Raw genomic sequence first — 22,153 nt, 5'->3', positions numbered from 1 at the left:
TCCCGCAAAGTGGTATGTAATTCTAGGCCCTCTGCTTCCTCAATTCTGCTGCCCGGAATCTGCTGGCTTTGCCCCTGTGGAAGGCATGAAGTAGACCGACAACAGGTTCAAGTTTGGTTCACAAAAGTTTTATTATCTTAAAAGGCAGGATGGACTAAGGTCATGTTAAGGTGGGATTTCCCTACCTAAAGAAAAGTAAGGAGAGTATGTCAGGAAGTCCAAATCAAATGACTGTCCAAAACCTATACATGTCCTCACAGCGAACTATACAATGTTTAGGGATGTCCACATCAAAATGAGTAGTGTTCAAAATAAAATGGATCTTCTTCCAGCTCTTGGCATGTAACCTGCTTCCCCTTCCCCTTCCCCAGGTTCAAAACAGTTCACAAAACACTGGGGTTCTTAGTTCAAATCGTCCAGCTTTTCAAAAACACAGTTCCTTGGCACACTTACCAGCTCTTTTGATGTTGGTGCTTTTCACTCGTTCACGTGGGCAGCTCAATTTCTTCAGTTCAATTCCTTAACTTAAAAATCACATAAGTTAGTTGTAAAGCACAAGCTTTTGTGGACCCCATGGTCCACCCATTACAGGTCACGCAACCAATACCCCTTCTTGGCTGCTTTCCATCAACAATGTGCTACTGCTTCAATTTGACAGTCAGCTTTGTTTATTCATTGGTGTCGCACTCTCCTGACGCTGTACCTTGGCTTGGTTGGCCACCTTGCATTTGTTGAACTTTCTTGAATTCTCCTGGCTCTTGCCAATACGGGTTTCCTCATAACATGCAGTTCCTGGAAATCTTTTGGCTTTGGCCAATACTTGGGTTCTCATCATATCCTTCTTGGTATAGTTTGCCAATACCTGTGCCTCAAATAATACAGTTTGTGGTATGTGCCAAATTCACCAACTTTTTTTAATTCTACTCTATTCACGAGTGCTCAAAACTTGCTTCCACTCTATTCGGTATTCATAGTACGTATGCCTTTCATTAAGTTCTGTATTCAGAAGTACTTGGTTCATTATTCAAAACAATGTTCATTGTCTTGTTCGCATATTCGTCCTGCCAGCCTGGGGGGGGGGGGTTCCCCTTCCTTGTACACTCGCTGTTTGGCGCTTAAGGCGTTGCGAGATCCTCTGCCACCATGGGATCTCGCCTTCCTGTGCAGTGCCTCACTGCTTCTCCCAGTGCCTCTCCATGGCATTGCTTCCCCAGCGATGCTGCAGGTCGGGATTCTTGTGACCGCTTCGCTTGGTCATGCTGGTCTCCCTGTCGCGCTCTTCAACCAACCTCCAGCGTTCCTCAGCTTGGCTTCCTGCTGCACAAACTCTGCATCTTTACGGCCCTTGCATACTCTGTCTGCCACACTGCTGATCTGGAGTTGCTTTCCCAGCTCCGGTTTCCGCCTCCATTTCTGTACCTTCCTGCCATCCCGACTAGACCAAAAAGGACTAGACTGTTCACTACTGAAGCAGTAGTCCTACCTTGCTCTTGTTCTCCTCATCGTCTCAGTACTCAGTTGAGGCCTGTGTGTGTGCATTATTAAAATGAGGATGTATTCTCTTTCTCGTCCCAGTAGAGTGGTGTTTCTTAGGGAATGTTTTAGGAGGAAAGAACAGGGAAAAGGTTGACAATAGCATATGAAGGCTTGCGGGAGGAAGGGTTCTTTATGAAAAGGAAATGGGGGGGGGGGGGGGCAGGGCAGGGGGGAGGAGGGAGATGCCATGTCTCACCTAAGGACGTTGCCTCCACCCAGATTCTCCCTCGCATATCCACCCACAGGGTCACGATCCAAAAGCGATTGCCTTTCCCTGGCCACCCAGAGGAGGATACAGGGGGCGGGGGGAAAGAAGTGAGGATGCCCTCAGGTTCCTCACACCCCTTTCAGATACAATTGTTTTGTCTGTATTAATAATTGTGCCGATTGCTCTGCTACATGAGCCTCTAGTTGTGCTCTCATTTTCCTTGGAGCACATAGTATTTTGTGTAAAGTCTCGGACTCCCTCACCTCTCCTATCAAGGTCGATGTGCAGCAATTCCCTTCCCCCGCCAGTAGGACGTAGTTTGTGCTATGAATTTGCCTCTACATACAGCTTTGCCTGCATCCCAGATCAACCTCCACTCTACAGGCTGGTGTAATTTTCTTTTAAGTAGTTATGGATCACTGTTTCCAAATGCGCCCAAAGTGCTGTGTCCTCTGAATTAGTTTGTTCAACCTCCATTGTTTCCGTTCCTTAACCAAGGTTTATCGCACTCAATCTGGAGGGTCACTGGTGCATGATCTGAACTGGGGCATTAAGTCGCTGATATCCGTACCATATCTATCCTTGTGAAACTCCTATGTGAAGCTGAGAAATAGTGTTGTCCCCCTCGTTTTTGGTGGTAGAACCTCCAAGTTTCTATGAAGCCCAGATCTCTGAAGAACTTCCCCAAAGCCTACCGATATCTGTTATCAGTGGACGTGGGGGCCAGTGTCACGTAACCTGGGGTCCATTACCCAAATAAAATCGCCACCCACCACCACTTGTCCCTCACACAAGTTTCCACAGTAACACAGCAAGGAAATGATCCTGACTTCCATTGAGGGTGTAAACTGAAACCAATGTAAACATCTATCCCTCTAACCTCCCCTTCAGTACCAAGAATCTCCCTTCTGCAGCTTTATACAGTAATCATTTTGTAAAGCCTAATGTTCTGCCCAACAATATTTCTACCCCTTTCTTCGTCCCTCTAGAAGCAAAGTATTGTAGACGGAATGCTTTGTTTCATGTGAATCATTACCTAGGAGTAGGTGTCTCCTGGAGGAAGACAACGGAGGCCATCAACTCAAGCCATTCAAGCGTCTGAATATGTAACACTGCTTTACAGATGAATTTAACCCTTGAACACTCAGGGTAATCATGTTTAAATCCTCCATTCCCTACCAGCTGTAAAACTGCCCCCCCCCTCTTAGTTTCAATTTCTTTTCACCATCCCATGATTGTCCGGTCATGCCACAAATGAACCCAACATACACCCCCTCCCCCCATTTCGCAAAACCCAAGTTCCCCAACAGTTAACACCATTTTGTTCTCCACAAGGACCTGAAGAGCGTCCCAAGTCTCATCGGGCCCAATTCTGTAGCCCCATCTAATTATCATTTATTTTTCAGCCCCCCCCCTCCCAACCCCAATCCACCATCATGTGACAGATTTCAATCCCCCAACTCGCAAACTGACCTGCCCTGAGCAACCTAGAACAATCCAGTTCCTCCTCCCCCCTCTGAGTAACCTCTGCCTCGGCCACATAGAAGACAGACTTACTTCAGGCACTGCACAAGTCCCCCAACCTAGGAGAAGGCAGCCCCTGCAGCCATTCTTTCTTTTTGGTTCAGCCCGTCGGCCTCTTCTCTCTGTCCGGCGAGGTCTCAGCAGATTGCAGGGTTTCATCGAGTCTCATTAAGTCCGCCATCGCCTCTTTCTCGGATACATTATATGCTTTGCCTTGAAATTCAAACCAGAGTCTGCATGGGAATGTCAACCTGTAATGAATCTTCTTTTGCCTGTAGCCAGCTTGTTACCATGCACAGTAGTTTCCTTTTCACCAGTCTCCTGGGGCACATCCTTAAACAATGTTATGGTGAGAGTCCCAGAATTGTATTGTTTCCTGCCTCCTTGACGCCCTCATGATCTTTTCTTTGAAAAAGGTAAGCCCTCAGGACAACATCACGGGTCATGTTCTTATTCTGCTGGTAGGAGGTATAAACCATATGCGTCTAGTATATCTTCATCCATCAGGGTGTTCAGTAAGTGCCGGTAAAGCGCCAGCACGTAGTCGCCCAACCCGAGACGGACCTAGGTATCCCCCTCGCAATCTAATAATATTCCTCTGTTATCTGTTTTTGATGTCTACTTGCTTGCTCATGACCCATTCCACTTGCTATTCCAGAGTCCCCACTCTCTTGGCCAATTCGTCTTGTTCGAGTCCTTGCTCGCGTAGGGCCGTTTCTGTCTCATCCACACACTTCTCTACTGCCAACATTTGTTTGAGATCGGTAATTGATTTGGTTATATTGGTAGCACACTTTGTTTTGAGCTTGGCCAGCATTGCTTGAAGATCTGACCTACTTGTGGGTGGGTCCTCCATATCCAGCTGTCTACTCTGGTGTGGAGGCAAGTGGATCTGGGCAGCCGTTTGTGGTTGGAGCCGTTTTGCAGAATTTTGTCCCAGGATCATGGCCTTAATGTCAACAGAGAGGAGTCCCTTCTGCTACCCAGCTATTTGGACATCCTTCCTGTTTTCTCCCCCTCTTGGGAGTGTACTTCGCTCAGCCGTTGCACGGCCCTCCACCACTTGCCCTCAGCACACCATCATGCACAGTCCTCTGTTCATCAACGCCCCGACTTTTTCCAGTGTCGGATTTCCCCTCGATAAGGGGAATGCGGATCCCAGCACTCATGATCCACGTAGTGTCTGTCTCTGAAGCTTTATCGCCTTAAAGTGGGAGCTTCATGGTCTTCAACACCCCAACCCCAGACCTACCAGCAACCCTGGGACTGTCGCCAACCCTAACCCCAACCCCACCAAACTCATTTCCATAACAAGCCACAGAATGCACAGTGTGTCTCGCGTCTGGTGCTTCAGAGCTCTCCATTGTGCTGCACTCTGCTCCCCACACGTTCCTTCCCCTTCCGTTTGTTACTGCAAGTCTGGTCTGATTTCCCACAACTGCATGGTGCCACCACCAAGGAGGTAGGGAGGGAGGGTAGTTTCACTCCTCCACCTGTCTCTTGACCAAACGCCTTTAACTGAGGCCGCTGTCGTTAATCTTGGGGTTACCCAGCTTCAATGGGGAGACATATGGCCTGAAATCGGGCCATGCCTGGGCTTCCTTCCATCCACCTCCCAGGTGCGGCCTGCTGCCTCCACACTGTTTCAAGCTCTCTGATTTGTGTTTCTCTCAGTCCACAGGTGTTTCACTTGCCTTAGGCCAAGTGAGTGCCTGGTTCCTGTGGCTGGGTCCGGGCCTCTGGCGATGCTGTATTTACACACCCCTTTACCAAGCTGCCAGCCGTATGCCCCTCCCGCCCCCCGTGGTCTGCAGTTTGTTGTGCTTATACTTATCCCAGGCGGAGGGTCAAGGGTCGGTAGGATCTGGCCTGGATCAGCATCCTCCCAGTTTATATATTGTGGGGATGGTTCTGCAACTCTTGTTGCCCAGTTATGCATCGGGCACAGTGATGCTGTCAGCCCGTCTGCCATTTTGTCTTAGACGACAGGGAACTTCAGTCGGTCCTCTATGCTCTGTGCCCAGCAACAGGCACCAACTCACAACTCTGCTGCCCTAGGTGTTCCGACACCCTTATGTGCCATTTGCCACTAAGGGCATCTCTAAGGGGGCATGGAGCATGGCCAAAGTCCATGCCTGAACCATGGAGGCAATACAAAAGGTACAGTTGTCACTAGGCATGTACTGACTCTCTTTGCATTTGAATTATTTATAACCCTGGTCCCAGGTCCAACTTGGGGCCCTTCCTCTCCGACATCTTTTTCTCTACCTGTGGTGTCCCCCAGGGATCTAACCTCTCTCCCTCGCTGTTCAACCAATACCTGGCACTCCTTGCCCACCGCATCGCCGCTCTGTCCCAACTTTCAGTGCTATGCGGATGATACCCAGCTAATTTTCAGGCTACCCTGGGCCGCCTCCTACAGCCAGGAATGGTGTGCCACCAACGACCTCTGCCTTAATGCCAGTAGGACTGAGATTCTACTCATCGGCACACCCACTCCCTTCTTCCCTGCAGCTCTCTGGCTGGCCTCTCTTGGCCCTCCTCCCACTCCCACCTGCAAGGCTAAACACCTCAGGGTCATCTTCGACTCTGCACTCTCCTTCTCCCCTCACATCTCTGACGTCGCTAAGAAGTCACACTACCAGCTGCACCTCCTTAGAGGTATTCTTCCTTTCCTCTCCTTCCCCCAGAAGCTCACTGTCTCCAGAGCCCTGGTCCTCTCTAAGCTGGACTACTGTAACAGCCTCTATCTAAATCTGCATGCCTCCACTCTCCGCTCTCTGCAACTTATCCAGAACAGGACTGCGAGACTTGTCCTTGGCCTCAAGCCCAGGGATCGTATCTCTCCAGGACTGAAATCTCTGCACTGGCTCCCAGTGGATGCGAGGATTAAGTTCAAAACCCTCTGCATTGTACACAAGGCCTTCTGGGGTCTGGGGCCGCAATACCTTCAACTCTCTCTTCCTAAAAATCTTCCTTCTTGAGCTCTTCGCTCATCTGCCTCCAGCTCACTCAGCGTCGGTCGCTTCTCCAAGCAACAAGTTGGTGGCAGATCACTCTCTTCGGCAGGGGCCTCTCTCTGGAACAGCCTTCCTGCCTCCCTGAAACTCGAGGAGAACCATCCCCGGTTCCGGAAACACCTCCAAAACCTTCCTCTTTGCTTCTGCTTTCTCTCCTCTCCTCCCTTGCTGAACTCCTGACTGAAATTGCACTGCTTACCTGGCCACCCTTTTTCCTGATCTCTGGCCCAGGCCCCGTCAATTGCCCACCTGCACTGCCTCCCTGGCAACCCCTGCACTTGGGGACCGTTTCTCTGTATCCCTTCAGTCCCCCTACCAGCACTTATGTCTGCACCTTCTTGCACTTGCCACAATCTGGCTGTTTTATTTGTATTTTCTTATTTATTACTCTTTCCCATGTACTGAACTTTCCCCTCTCCCTTCCCCCACCCGTGCACTTTTCCTTTCCCCCCCTTGCACTTGCACGATCTGAATGACACCTGACCTAGTAGGATCGTTGCCTGTCCTCCCTTGTTCTCCCCCCCCCTTGCCTTGTCGCGCCTTGAAACAATTGTGTATAGGCGCGTTATAAATGGCATATCATAAGTAGATTGGATAGAATACCTTCTGAAAAGATTGATTTCAAAAATGTCATTTCTTCATAACATGTTTATTTATTGATTAGTTTTATTTTTTTTTCTTTTGCAAACATAATTAGCACAAACAGTAATAAAAAAAAATACACAAATGACAATCACTCATTGACCTTACATGAAAAGCCTGAGTGAAAAACAAACCTAATATCTAATTTAGTACTATTTCATTGTCTAAAAACACCACACCATACTGTGATCTCATATAAACCCATTCATCTCAATCACTTCCATCCTCATTGAAAACAACCCATTCATACTTCTGGAAAGATGCAGTAATAATTATTTGGTTAAAAAAAGGAGAAAATACAGGCCTAACCTTTAGACCCTTGATGTTAGACGTTGTTCGTCCATGGAGGCAGCTGGCCATGGCTAGAGACCATTCCAGTGGGCAGGTGGGCCACTGCCATGGACAGAGCCAGAGTCGGAACATTTCAAGTGTTAGGCCGGAAGCGTACTCCCCACAACTTCGAGGTCCCTGTAACTGAAAGAAAGCTTAAATATCTTAAGTGGTCATCTAGACTCGTAGACCCTCTGTGGGCTGCCTTTCTCTGTTCTGCAGTACAAGCAACAAACCTGTGCCCAAGCGCCCTTCTTTGATTTTACTAGAAGTTTGCCATGGAGGGGGGCACGGAGAAATGGCTGCCTAGCTGGAGAGCTCTGCACAACGGTGCAGATATTTGTGATGAGGCGGCGATATCCATGGTTCTATCGGACTGCCATTATAGGGCAAGGCATACAAGATCCTGGGGCATGATCGGATAGCAACACAAGTCCCTGGTGGCCCGAGATGGAGAGGTGTGGCCGGCTGCGAGGAGCGATCATCCTACACGATGCATGCAGCCTGATCTTCGCCTGAAGCCGTGCTGAGCTTGCGACCAGAGTGGCCTTGCAGCTGTTCCCTGGCAATCGCTCTGTGTTGGTGTCTTGACTCTGGCCCTCCACTGGGTCACATCCTTCTGTTTCGGGCCCAGGGGAACACGGCAGACCTGCCTGCCCCTCCTGCAGATCTCAGGCCCTGGAGTGAGGGACGCGCCCCCAACGCAGAGTCCCTGAGGTGTGGGAGAGCCGCCTTGCAGCGGCATACCTGGCCTGTGTGCGGTGATCGGATCGGCAGGGAGTGGGAAGAGGCAAGGCTGCATACCAGCGGATAGAGGTGAGGAGCACCACTCCCCTCCCATACTGTGTTGATCTCTGGGCCAGCCTAAAGACCCTAAACAGGCCTCTGGAGCCCCGTTAACTCATTAGCAGGCAACAACACTGAAGGGGTTGCCCTTGTTGCTGTAGGGCCCTGTTTGCCCCCCCACACTCCTGTATAATTTTGTCCCTTGTACCACACAAACCTCCAGTGGATGGGGTGATTTCCCCCTGTGAGAAGGAATGGTCTAGGCCCTCTGTATTGGTGATCTTGCCCTGGACCGGATACATCATACATGTGGATAGAACCCCTGGCCCCACGTAGGCACGGTATCCTGGGGTAGTCTGAAACGAAGGGGCACCAAATCTCAGTGACCTGATAACTGGAGCGAGCAACACGCTGGTGCCCCCCTGTACATTACCGGGCCCTTATTGTGTAAGCCTATACTATAAGGAGGGAAATCGGGAAATACAATTGAGGTGGACCACTGAACATGTAGGTTACCTGCCACTGGGACCCCAGAGATGTCCCAGTGAACACATGTTGCAGCTGATCTGCCACCCCATGTGAGAGTAAAAAGCCAAAATCCGCCCCCCAGACCCCTACATAAAGTCTGCTAGTCCCCCGGAAAAATACCCCTGTAACTCTAAATGACTAAAGGATCAGGCGGGGGGTGGGGGAAAAGTCTGGGGCTATGCAAGGTCTGCTCCCAGGGTTGTGAGCAGGGGCAATCGTGTCAAGCCCAGATGAATCCGGCCCTGCTGGCTCCTGGTACCTCGCCCTCACCTGATCTAAGAAGCATGATGGTTGCAATGGCAAAAGGATTTGCGGCCGTAAATGAGAAGCTTGATGATATAACAGTGAATGTGGCGTCTGTGCGGTCTCAACTGGCTCAGGAGGGGGCTCGTATCGCTGCGTCGGAGGACAGAGTTGGGGCCACCAAGGAAAATTAGCATGCGCTTCAGGATAGTGTGACTAACCTCACCAGAGCCATGAAATACGTCCTAAACAAATGCGATGATCTCACATCAGTCTCGAAGGAATAATATCCGAGTCGTTGGGGCCCCTTAGGATGCCCTAACCGGAAACATTGAACAGGTTGTTGAAAAATGAAATATGTCTCGGGAGGATAGCTCGGGGCAAGGTGCTCGCCTTGGAAGCAAGACGATGCAGAGCAACACAGGTTCGATCCTTGATTGTGTTTGAGCGCCTGTTGTGCACTTCAGGGGAATAGAGAGGAGAAAACTGCTAAAAGATTGGCAATTGAGTACTCGGAGCTCTTGGTTATATATTGCATAGCAAGCTGGACTATTAGTGAACACAATGTACATTATGTGGTAATACATGGGTTATGTCACAACAGCTGCAAGTACTATATGGGAAAATCTGTGGCCTGGGAAATTTTGCTAAACCACGCAAGGTAATGTCCTATGTACAAAGACGTGGAGCAAATGTGCTCCTTTCCTGCGAACGAAGGTGTATGCCGTAACATAGCCCCTACGAGGGCGGTCCCAGGTAGACTGCATTCTAGATGAGCAGGCTTAACACTAAGTGGTCAGATACTGAGGTGGTGGGGATGTTCTTCAACTTTTTCGAACCTTGTACACTGCAGACCACCACGTAGGGATCGAGCCATACATTCACTATTAGAGGGCATAGCATTATCACGCCTTCCGCCCAGTCCTGGGAAAAATTCGAGAGCCCTGTGACGCTCGAAGAAATTATGGCGATCATTGCCAACTTACCCAAGGGATGGCCTCACTATAGAGTTCTACCAGGAATATGCAACAATTGTGCCTTAATCTCCTTCGTGTTTGGGAGGATTCTCTTCGGAATTCGCTGCTAAAGGAGTCACTTTGGGAAGCTGTGATCACGGTACTCCTTAAACCAGACAAGCGTAGCAACAAATGCAGCTCCTATAGGCCTCTATCCCGCATGAATTGCAACACCAAAATCTATGCCAAGGATCTGGCCAATCGCCTCCTTCCTCTGATCCCACACCACGTCCACCCTGATCCAGTCGTGTTCATCCCTGGATGATCCACAGCACTAAACGTTAGATGACGGCTCAATCATGGCCAGGGCTGAGGCTGCAGTGGTAACTATCGATGCTCAAAAAGCCTTTGTTATGGTATTGTGGGAATACTTGCTAGTGACACTGGAAAAGATGGGCCTGGGTCTGACCATGATGTGGTATATTAAACTATTGTATACACAGCCACTGGCCAGAGTGCTAGTTAACTCTTGCATATCCGAACAGTTTCAATTGGGAAGAGGCACCCGACAGGCTGCCCCCTCTCACTATGCTTTTTGCTCTTGTCATTGAGCCCATGGCGGACTTCATCAGAGAGCACCACGGACGATGCAGTATCCGGTTGGCTGGCACCCCAGAGATAATCTCCCTATATGCTGATGATGTGATGTTATACGTCGGACCCTCGCATTAACCTGGACCCCATTCTACTGGACATTAAACGAATTGGCAAATTCTCTGGTTTTACAAAAAAAAATTCCGAGTCTGAGATATTTCCACTTGCAGGTAATACCCACCATAGCCGTGGTACCATCTCTCTCCGATGGTACCCTGACCACATTAAATATCTGGGGGTGGTGGTGTCCAGAGCACACACCTCCTTACTACATGCCAATTATGATGAAATCTGGTCTGATGTGGAAAATAGAATTAATAGATGGAAATCTCTCCCGCTGCTAAACTTTCTCTGATTAAATTGACACTATTACCCAAGATGTTATACATATTTGCAAACGTCCCGATATGATCAGGGAAACCCTACTTCGCCCAGATGCATGGTCTACTCGCACAATTCGTGTGGCATTCCGGAACAGTACGAAAGAAATGGGTGGATATGACTTTCCCTCATGAGAAGGGAGGGTTCTCAGCACCACACCTAGAATTATATTGGATTGCCGACCAAGCACAATTCGCCAAATTTTGGTACACTATGGAGCAGCCCCCACCCCACGTCAAGTTAGAAATGCTAGCAGCAGGACGCACTGACCTCAAGATGCTATTGGACCGAAAATATAAAGACGACTGCCCAGATGACCCGGTTGCTTCCACATTAAGAGAGTGGCAGTCAATATTTGCCCTCACAGGGGCTGATCGCTCATATTACCGATGGCTCCCACTGTGGAAGTTCCCTGAGCTAAAACCAACGTGGGATAGGGCAGTCCAGGTGAAGTGGGAGGGACTGGGCTATAGAGAATTAGTGGACCTATTTATTCATTAGACCGACTACGTGAAGACCCCTCCAGTCACCCCAAGGCTGGAGGGGAGTGACTCCAATACTACAGGATCCGTTGGCTGTGTCAACTAGATGGCCTGAATACTCCTGTGAAGCCTCAGAGATGCCTGTACTGGCGTACATAGCCAACTCTGGGAACTGCCGACACATCCTCTCCACTCTATAAAATGGTGGTGGACAAAAAGATTCCACCTCCCCACCCCCCGACCGCCCCTTCACAAGCAGGTGCTCAATGGTCTGAAGAAATGAGTATAGATCTCACAGACGCAGAGTGGCTACATATGTGCACCCACAACAGGAAAGTATCCCTACATTTTAGGTTTAAGTTCATGCAATTTTAAAATACTAAACAGACTAGATTATACACCCGCCAGGCTAACTAAGATGTTCCAACCTGCCGAACATGTCTGCCACAAGTGCCAACATACACCAGCTGATCACCTCCACATGTTCTGGGAGTGTCCTCCGTTAAGAGATTTCTGGGTCAAAATTCTAGATACCTTGACCGAGTGGTGAGCTCCCTGCTAGAACGGAATCCACTTGGAGCACTGTTTAGGGTATGGTCAGATATTCAGGGTAAAAGCCACCGTGCATTTGTAAATATGGGATGCATGATTGCCAAAAGAACCACCCTGCCGAAATCGAAAGATAAAATCCCCCAACGGAGAAAGAATGGTTACTTTCACTGACTTGGGCTCAGGAAAATGACGGGAAGTATGTGAGCACCCTACCCACCCACATCTAGATCCCGCGATATTTGGGCTGAATATCTCTTACTTGGCTAGCAACGCAGCTGCGGCTCTGGGTGAGAATGACTATGATGTATTACCGATGCTATCTGGCGGATACTAGTTGACACAAAGGTTGTGGTCATTCCTCTGCGGGATGCTGCTATGTCTATCTATGTACGAACTATGTATGTATGCGTTCATAAACTCTCTGTACTCTTAAATTGCCAATAAAAAATGTTGCCACGGGACCAAGACATAAACTGAGGTTGATGTCATGCACATATTCCCCAATGAAGCCACACTCCTAACTAATGGCGGTGCTAGTTCAGATGGGTATTTGCTACAAAGAGACCTCTCCAAATGGTTTTCATTAATTGCATATATGTTTCACCCAACTTTCAGATGTTTGGTATGGGGCAATGAATATGCTTGGAGATTAAAGTTGTTAGAGGTCCGGTGTAATCGGCTATTGGAATGTTCTCTAGGAATCCTACTCTCCATTATAAGCCATGCACAACACAACGCTGCCTTGGCCCCAACCAAAGTCCTTCAACGCTTTTCCTTATAATGCATTGCGTGATCAGAGGTGTTCTGGGGAGACAAAACTGCCCCCAAGAGAACCGGCTTGTGCCCAAAAAGGATAATTTCACCATTTTTATTGCCGTTCAGCACAAGATCACATGCATGTACGCAACATAATGTGGGTGCTTCCCAACTATAGGCCAGAGGGGAAAAAATGGCTCCAAATATCCTCAGATGGCCCATCCACTAGTGGTGGCTAGGCAGACCAAGTTCAGGTTGTTTTACGATGGTGTAGGTTTGCTTTACACTCAACTGGCAATTTATTGGAGTTTTCCTCTACAGCCATTATGACGCCCCTTAACAGTTTTTTGACTGTGTGTATATATATATTATGAAAATGATTTTAAAAAAAACAAAGATAAAAGTTGGCGACTACACCAGAACATGAGCAGCAGCATTGAAAGCTGGCAGAAACTTTTTGGCATGTTGCGATTTTGAAATCCACGGCCTAAATACCTTGGCACATCTCGAAATGTGTCATGCAACCCGATCTCATCTGTTTACAATTTGATAGGCAGATGTTTTCAATAAACAGTACTACAATTCTTGGAAAATGTTGCAGTGCCTAGCCTTAAGAGATTTCGGGCCCCCATGCTTCCAAGCTTCCGAGCAAAGATGCAGCTTTCGCATTACTAAGACCAATTGGCCTATAAGGAACTCGGGAGACAGCCAATCTGTTTTTTTCTGGATAGATGTCAATCAATGTCAGGCTGACTCCAAGACATAACTGCCAACTGTATCTATTTGAGGCACTTTCTTTGCAGGTGAACTGGTCTTTATTCCCATATGAGTTTTAGTTACTGGATCGAAAACGTTATAACGACTTGCGTAACAGTTTAATACTGTTAATAACATGTCACGCTAATACATTATGCCTGTGACCAAGAGTTCTCAGAGCAAGTCGGGCTACAGACCCCATCATACAGAAACAAGCTCCAAGAAGGCGATGACAGACTATTGTTGGCCTGGATCGATTCCCTTAAGACCATCAGAAGTGAGCGGGATACAGGTGAGTTAGGATGCTGCAAATCCAGGACCGCTCCACAGTAGCCTGTGGCCAGCTTTTTGGCTGTTGGTGAGGGCGCTCTAAAAGCTGCCAAGAGTCTGTCCATATCAAGATTGCAGTGCTGAAATAGCACCTACGTTTCTGATTCTCTGCGCTGAGCCCCAAGTTAGCCTTAATTGCAAGTGACAAAGCCAAAACGAACTACATGTAGAAGACGCACTGCTTTGAACTAATTTATGTGAGCCTGATCAATAGCATTTTAAACCATTTTAAAACTTAAAGGAGGAAATCCACAAGTATTGAAACGAATTCAATCAACACTGAAAGCAATTTATTTAATATAGAACAAAACAGCCGACATGTTTTGCACTATAAGGTGACTTTTCAGTGCTGAAAAGACATCACAAACAATTATGGATTTAAACAATGATCATGGCTCTAATATACTCTTGAAAAAGTATTACATTGTAATCTTGGTAGTACAATGTGGTTAAAATCTAACTTCCAGCTCAAAATACAGACACGTATATTTATTTGCTTTTTAAAGCGCTCGCACAGCCCGGGGGCATCAAGGTGCTGTTATAGGTGCCGGGGATCGAGCCCGTGTTGCTTCGTGTCATCTTGCTTCCAAGGCAAGCACATTGCCACTGAGCTATCCTCCCGGGACATTTATGTTCACTGTGACTGCATTGAAAAACGAGTCTTTCTGTTTTGGAGAATAATATGCAGTGCTCTGATTCAGGTGCAATGTCTTGTCAGTTAGATGTACTAGTCTTCTGTGTAGCTCAGATCTCTCCCCACATTCGTGTGTAATGTAGATGTGGAATAAGCAGAAGCATGGTACAGCTTACCAACATAGAGTACACCACCTCTTGCCACATGCCAAAGAAGGCAAGAAGAAAGATCATTCTACTTGTTTAAAGACATTTTTTTAAAATAGGGCTCTTATATTAAGGTGTTTGACTCCTGATTGTGAACAGTCAGGGTGGAATTTCAGGCGGGGCGGGCACCGCGCACAGAAAGAACGGTCGTGTTAGGAGGAGATCTGGTGGCAGGTAGAAGTTCTTTCGAAGGTTCCTTCCTCTCGACGCTGGTACTGCACGACTAGGCACGGCCAGTAATTAAAGTGCGTGTGGTGTGATGAATCCAAACAGGCACACATAAAATACATAATTGTTGTATCTGGGCAATGGGAGCACTTAAGAACCAACTTTTCAATTATGAACTAACAATACAGCATGCTTAATACAGCAAGTTAAACGTATGACTAGATTTAATCTTGTGATTCTTGTATTTTTTTTTTTGTGATTCACTTCTTGTTGCAGCCAAGGCATGTTCCAAGTCCTTCAGAGTTCTTTTTCAAGGCCGAAAACTATAAATTGATGATTTATTAAAATAGGTGAACAGCCTACTCTATGGGGTAAAACTGTTGAGAATTTTACGCATCTAGAGGAATCCAAGTTTTACTTTATGGATAAACTAATATCTCCATGGGAAACCTACAAATAAACCAGGTGGTCACATGGGTATATAGGTTGATTTCAAATGCAGCAAATTAAGAACCATCCATATCATTATATTTTGGGACATACGTTTCTCTTAATAATTCAGATGATTCTCCAAATGTCTTATGTGCCTTCATTATTCAAAATGGCAAATTTCCTTACTGGAATAGTTTTTTTGAGATTTTCTAGGGTCAAAAAATCATTTTGTTTTACTCAATTTTAGAATGGTGAGAATCTCTTGTTTCAACTTTAATATTACTCCCATATCAAATTTTAAATTATTCCATAATTTCAGAAAGATGGGTAGCGGAGAAGGGTGGCCAACAGCCGATCAAGATGGCTGCTAGTGATCAGATTGAGGACCAAACTGACAACAAATCTCCCCATCTAGTGGTTCCACACCCTTTACTTACATTGACGCACAGCATTAAATGCAGGGATGCCAGCGGAGGGTGAGAACCATTGGATATGCAGGCAAATGCAGTAGCGCGCCACAAGGGATGGTGCGAGTCTCACGCCTAATGTGGCGGAGGTCTCCTGGGGGGCTAAGGGGGAGCAGGTGTCTGACAACATTGTAGCGGTCAAGAACTAGCATCGTGACGCAGCAGATTGGAGCGCCACAAAAACAAAGCATGTGGAAAACTGATGGGAGGGAGCAGATTGTGCCTGAGAAGCCGGAACGACAGGTGAGGGTGCTGGTGGCAAAATAAGATTATGGCGCGAGAATGGAGGTGCCGTAACTGAAGCTGGAGAGCCGCAGTCAAACCTTTGCTGCTAGTCAGATCCATTATCACAGGGTTTGTGCCATCAATTTAATTATTAAACAAAGAGGGCCTGGGGGGGGTCGTAGCTAGCGGAAGATGGATGTCTTACCGGTATGCTCCTGTGCGCTGTATCTGCCCGTTGGTTCCCTAACCCCATGAATGCGACGGATCGAGATTTGTCTTAGAGGGCAGTCTACTTTATACATGGTTTAATCAACGCAAAACCGACATTTTGCAAAGCTGTAAGCTTTGTATAAAGTAGCACTGCTTTCTTAGACCATTGCCTGGAGAAAAATGTTTGCATTTGGGCTAATTTGCATGCCCACAATGCCTTGCTGTTGTGGCTCAGAACCGGAGGTGAACTTCCAATGATGGCTACTAGGGGCGCTGTGGAGTGTGTGACTTTGCTTAAATGGATTTTCCTACTTTCACATTTCTGGGGAAATGTTTTTTTCAAAACGTTTGTGTTCATGTTCTCTTGCTCTGTTTGGATTAATTCAGCTCTGTGTTGCGATTTATGGGCCATGCAGCAGGCTTTGAAGTTGATGGATTTCTTTATTGGTAGCCAGTGTAGACTTCTTGTGGCTGGTGTGATGAGTGATCTCAGAAGTAGTCTTGCTGCAGTATTGTGGATACATTGTAGTTTTTGGGTAAGGCGTTCGGGCATTCCCAGGTATAGACTATTTGCGTAGTCTATCCTTGATACCAAGGGGATGATTGCGGGGGTTCTATGTGCTAATTTGAGGTAAGTGTACCAAGGCACCTCCACCAAAAGTACTCCAAAAATCTGAGCGTACACCAAGCAAGAAGTAATGCAAATGTATTGAACCTAAACAGCTGGGAAGCTCGGTACAGACTACCCCGTGGAACTGAACAGATTGAAGTGAGCGGTCAACACCGCCTTAACGTTTTATACATAATTTGCCAAATTACAATACAACATTTTAGTCTGCTTTTTAGGCAGGTCACACAAGCTGATTGTGGGACTATGTCAGGCCACTATATCCAAATATGTTGCGTGCCACTAATTGCACAATACCCCTTTTTGCCACAATTACTTTTACACCCCTTGTGATCTTCTACACCTTCCCACAACACCCGTGATTGTGCTAATGGGTCACAAACACTTGTTTGCCATTGGTTGGCAATGTTCAGTGTACAAAATGGCTTGAGATGGCAAGGGGTGAGATATTCACTTATGGTGTGCCCCACGGACATCAGCAAGGACACTGTAAATTGTTGCATCATAGAACACCGAAAACGCTCTCTGATTGGCTCATCATCTGATGCAAAACCAAAGAGGTGATGGCTGGAAGGTTTAGAATGAATCTTAACCTCTGGCATTTCTCTGGGCAACCCTCCAGACAATCGTTCTTCGCCTGCCAAGCCATTACAGAAGGGGAAAGACGATATGCAAATCAGCCTTGGTCCCATCATCATCATCATCATATGTCGGATAATCCCTACTCCAATGCTTTGCCACCCCCCCGACCCCCCAAGCTCCCTTCTCACAACTTGCTGCCAAGTGTAGTCTGAAAAACTATACCACACCATGGCTGGAATTTAATTAACCATATTAAATTTCAATTTTTCTGCCAGGTCTCCCTGTGCACCCAGGTGCCTAGCTCATTGGCCTCAAAGGTATCTTTTACAGTGATTTTGCTGTGGCTGCGTTCTCCTGGGAAACCTTAGCCGTGCAACATTTCAGCACACGGTTTCTGTTGAATGCTCAAAAAATACATACTGCTTGTCCCACAGGGCTTGCAGCCCTATTATGAGCTGTCAGTGAGGAATGCTTTCTTAACGTGTGGCCTACAAACAAAATGGCTTCTCTATTGATCACCTATTGCTCAAAAGACCCCCTACCATTTAACCCACTACAACAGTTTACACCCTCACCCCAGTTCTCGCTCTAGACAACTACCCCAAACTATGCCCAAAGCACCCAGCCCTCATTGCTTTTCATCATGGGATTTCTCGCGCTGCGCCTGCTTCAGTCAATTTATGCAAGGAGCGCCACGCTCAATTAACTTTCGAGCCCCAATCTCACCCACCACGTCACTTTAGATGTCACCATGTTCATGTTACTTGCGCAGCTGGAACGTGCGCCCCCCACACCCCATCTTTATTAATCTTAGGAGATGGAAGCATTTTGTAGCTATTGCATTGACTTGTATTTCTGGAGTGAGACCTTTTTCCCATGAGAATTCACTTTACTTAAATGTTTATATTTTAAACACTGACTTCTCTGGTTGGGTTCCTATGGTCGGTGGCCATGTGAGGGATGTCTGTTGGACTGTTTGTAGTGAGCCGATAAGTATTTCTGTTTTGGTTGTTAAGTTTGAGGTTGTTTGCCATTTTGGTGTTTTGCTGGTGAAGGGTTACTGTGACGAAAAAAATCTTGAATGCTTAATGTCTTTTATTCTTATTTTCTTTTTCTCCTCGGTTCGTGCAGTTCTATGCTTGGGGAGACCCCCTACGCAGAACTACCCATACTCTCCTTACATAATTATCCTTACCCACCCCCTACATAAAACTGCCGAAATCCAGGAAAAGAAAACCGAGGCTTTTTGTCAGTCAGTATTTTTGTCAGCAGCGTTGTCCGGGTCCTTGTCGTTGGTATTGTTGAAAGTAAGTTGGGCGTCTGTGTAGTTGTAGGCTGTCGGTCCTATAAAAAGTATCAAACAGTGTTTCATTATCGCTCCGAAACCTTACTACTCGTAATAGCCCTGGAAGCTGGTAATATTAGCACCTCAGACTAATGGCCAAAACCTTTAGTCGCATGTTGCAGACCCAGATGTAGAACCTGACCTGACTGAAACCAATGATCTTCAGACTCTGGAGTACATGGGTCCTGGAAAGATGGCCTTAATTGAGGAGGTTAGCAGGCCTATTCTAGCCAGGCTTGTGATTGATAGAGGCTTTTTTTGGATTCTGTGTTGTGGTAGGTGTAGGGATGTGTATACTACACTGATCCTGAAGCCTAGGAAGGTTATCTGTAGGTAGGATACCATGTCCGACTTCTCATGGTTTGACAAACCCTAGAAATCCTTTCTTGTTACCGTTTTAACATTTTCTTTTTTATATTGGTCTGAGTTGGATGCTGAACCTGCTGTATCAGTCAATGTGAAATCCTCAAATGTATGTCCTTTGGCCAAAGAGTGCTTCCCCATAGGTGCAGTTTCTATTGTTTTTTTGGCATCTCCTGTTTGCAGTTATTCTGCTCTTGGCCATCCTTGCACTCATGCCCATATATTTCAGTTTACAAGGGCAAGAAATCATCTATCACGTTTGTGAAGTCATTCAATTGTACAGACCAATATCCACTTCCAATGTGTTTATTTGTAAATGTACAGACACTGCATTTTCGACAAGGGCAGTGGACCTTTGTAGGATTGAGGCCCTAGCAGTTCAGTTTCTTACAGTGCACAATTCTTGAGTATGTATACTCTTCCTGAATGTAAAAAGGGATATTCAATCCGATTTTTCATTCCATTTTAAAAATGCGCTCGTGGATTCTCTTGATGTATGGTAGATGAGTGAAAATACATTGCACCCAGTACAAGGCATAAGGTAGTTTTCAAAAATTGATTAGCAGTGTTTGCTATTTAAACATTCGTGATTAGCAAACTTATTTGATTAGCAATGGTTTCCGAATACTCTTAATGTCAACCAGAAGTTATTTGTAACCAAAACATAAAATGAACAATAATACAGCATTTTTGTGTACCGCTCAAGTAAGACATTCATAAGCGTGTCTGTAAAATGTAAATGTTATCTGTATGAATGGGAAAGTGCAAGACTTTGCCCTGTTCAACAGTCACACACCCAGCTGCAGTATCCCATATATTGCATGCTTCATTTATTATTTGAAGTTCAAAAGCTACATTAATCAAAAAATGTATAATGTTGGTGAAAAGCCATAGATTGAGACTAGGTACATAGTTATGGTGTTGCAGCAGGCAAGGCTGGGTCATTTTCCACTTCAGATTAACAAGATGAACTTTGACGGTCATTGATATAAACTGTTTTCAACATAGTGTTAAATACCAGTTTCGGGGGAGGGCAGGCCCGGCACTGGTCCTCAAATCCCAGCCAGGCAGGCTCAACCATAGCATTCCAGCCCAGTGCACCTGTGAAAGCGGTATTTATCACTATTGGCACTCCGAGTTGCCATCTGGGACACGGATAGTTTTTAAGGGAACCTGGCTTTGCGCATTTCATGCTTCCCTTAAAACGGAACTACACTTGTCCACGATTGGAAATAACTATTTTCAGGACCTGCAGGGTGGTATAGGAGGTGTGCAGGCAGATGAGCGAGCAGGGGATTCGAGATGTGGCACTTAGTGGAGACGCCACAGACAGCTTAAAGGCTGGGCAGCCTCAAATCTGGCATGAAATGCGGGCAGCTACTTGCAAATTCCGCTTGTGTTTCCAGTCTCAGGACTGGCCAGTTGTCTCACGCAGGTACCAATTAATAATGCAAACATAATCGTACAGCAAAGCAAGCTGTGGAGGTCAACTACAGTGTATGGTGTTGCACAGATAAATATATGCACAGACTGGATGGAACTATTAATCACTACTTTGCTTAAAAATCTAGTTAGTTTTGTGTAATCATTATGTAAGAGGAAAGCAAGTAAGAGACTAAGCAGAATGGATGGCGTGTCGGGCAGAGACCTGTGAAAACTAAGTGGAATATTGTAGTTTGTGGCTATCTCATTTTCAGGGTAGCTGTTAGAGCATGTAGGGATCAGCCCATGGGTTTAGCACAAGTTGCACCGATGGATGCAACCTGCAGGTAGTTTTGCCATCAAGAGCATTTGGCCGTGAGATCATGTACATTTTCAAAAGTGTTCACTCTTCAATAAGATGCACCTTCGCTCCTCCACCCCCTCCCCCAACAAAATGATATATAGTTGGCACTATGAGATTTAGATACACTAACCTAAATATTACTGAAAAAACATGGAAACCATGCAATGTTTTACAGAGCCACGATGCCCAATGGCTGCCTTGTGCGCATCATAATTGTAAAAAAAAAAAAGTAGCAGTACTGTAATTCTGCATTTGTTTAGGCATGGAAATGCAGGATTGCCTTTTAAATAACACATGCTGGTCATAGTTGAGTTAATACAAGTATCATCTCAATCACTTCTGGTTTGCAATTATTTGAAAAAGAGAGCGTTTCTTGTCTAGCACTGCTGTACTGGCATTTGGCACTTTTTAAGAATAAAAGACTGCTGCACTCTCTCCATTAGCCCCTTCGAACTTGCAGTGTACAGAGAAAAGAGGGTGGAGAGTCGTGAGGGCAATGGAGGAATGCTGGGCGTTCACTGAACAGGGCAATTTCAATAGCAAGCTGTGCTACATGTGCTGGTTTAATTAGCAAACCTACAGAATTGCATAGCAAATTGCTATGTGATGCAACTTATGTTATGCCCTGATCACTATCCTATTTTCACTGGACACTTTGTTTGGTTTCCAACAAAGCAGCTCTGTTAGCCGCTTGTTTTAACCTCCGTCGACAATATCCCCATTTTATAATTTTTTGGTACATTTTACTTTTGAATACTAAGCGTCCCTAGTGCTGCTATTACTTTTCAAATGCAAGAATTGACCAAAAGTGAGGTTTTCCTTAATATGTTTATTATGACTTCTTTAGTGTAAGATGGAATTCTTAAATGTGGCGGATAAGCACAGAATGAGACCTACCTGCTGCAGCTCGATGGAAGTAGCATAAAAAGGTATGTAGCAATCAAGTGAATAGATGCATCGCCATATATGAGAATCCTTGAGGTACAAAAGCAATTGGTGACGAGATAGCTTTTTTTTCTCTCCAGAAAACATATATATTTTCCAATGACTAAGAAACCATTCACGGATTCCTGCAGGGGGGATTAACACATCCTAATACATAGTGGTTTCTTGTTTTAAAGCAATTCTCAAGTCATTTTAGAAAATTGTGTATACATTTTTCTTACAATTAAACAATGGAGTATTTACATGTTTTATTTTAAAACGTAGTAAATAATTAGGGTTCAACATGCTTTCTAATTCTTTTTGTATATACCGATTTATATTATAGTGAACAAGTAGTGATATGATGCATATGTAGCCGTTTACTGTTTTAAAGAATGTACTCATTATGAACTATTCTAAAAAGACTAATAGAAACTGAAGGGTGGTCTATGGGCAAATACCTAGAGTGATCTTATGTCTGCCATTAGTTAAATAGTCA

General features: G+C 45.9%; 1 protein-coding gene across 2 annotated transcripts in view; it reads left to right on the top strand.

Moving 5' to 3' along the window:
* UBTD2 (ubiquitin domain containing 2) overlaps positions 1 to 22,153 on the top strand; it is a 378,905-nt gene that overhangs the window by 57,474 nt on the left and 299,278 nt on the right. Inside the window, exon 2 of one of the 2 annotated variants that reach the window (XM_069651384.1) lies at positions 21,578 to 21,659. The exons of the other annotated variant lie outside the window; for it this stretch is intronic. The gene's annotated coding sequence lies outside the window, so the exon portion shown is untranslated. The remainder of the gene's footprint in view (positions 1 to 21,577; positions 21,660 to 22,153) is intronic. 2 annotated transcript variants of the gene reach the window in all.

This window comes from Ambystoma mexicanum, chromosome 3p (genome assembly GCF_040938575.1).
Source record: "Ambystoma mexicanum isolate Mex_15411 chromosome 3p, UKY_AmexF1_1, whole genome shotgun sequence".
Taxonomy (NCBI): Eukaryota; Metazoa; Chordata; class Amphibia; order Caudata; family Ambystomatidae; genus Ambystoma; species Ambystoma mexicanum.
Note: the sequence above shows the minus strand (reverse complement) of the source record. Positions and strands in the feature narration are given on the sequence as shown.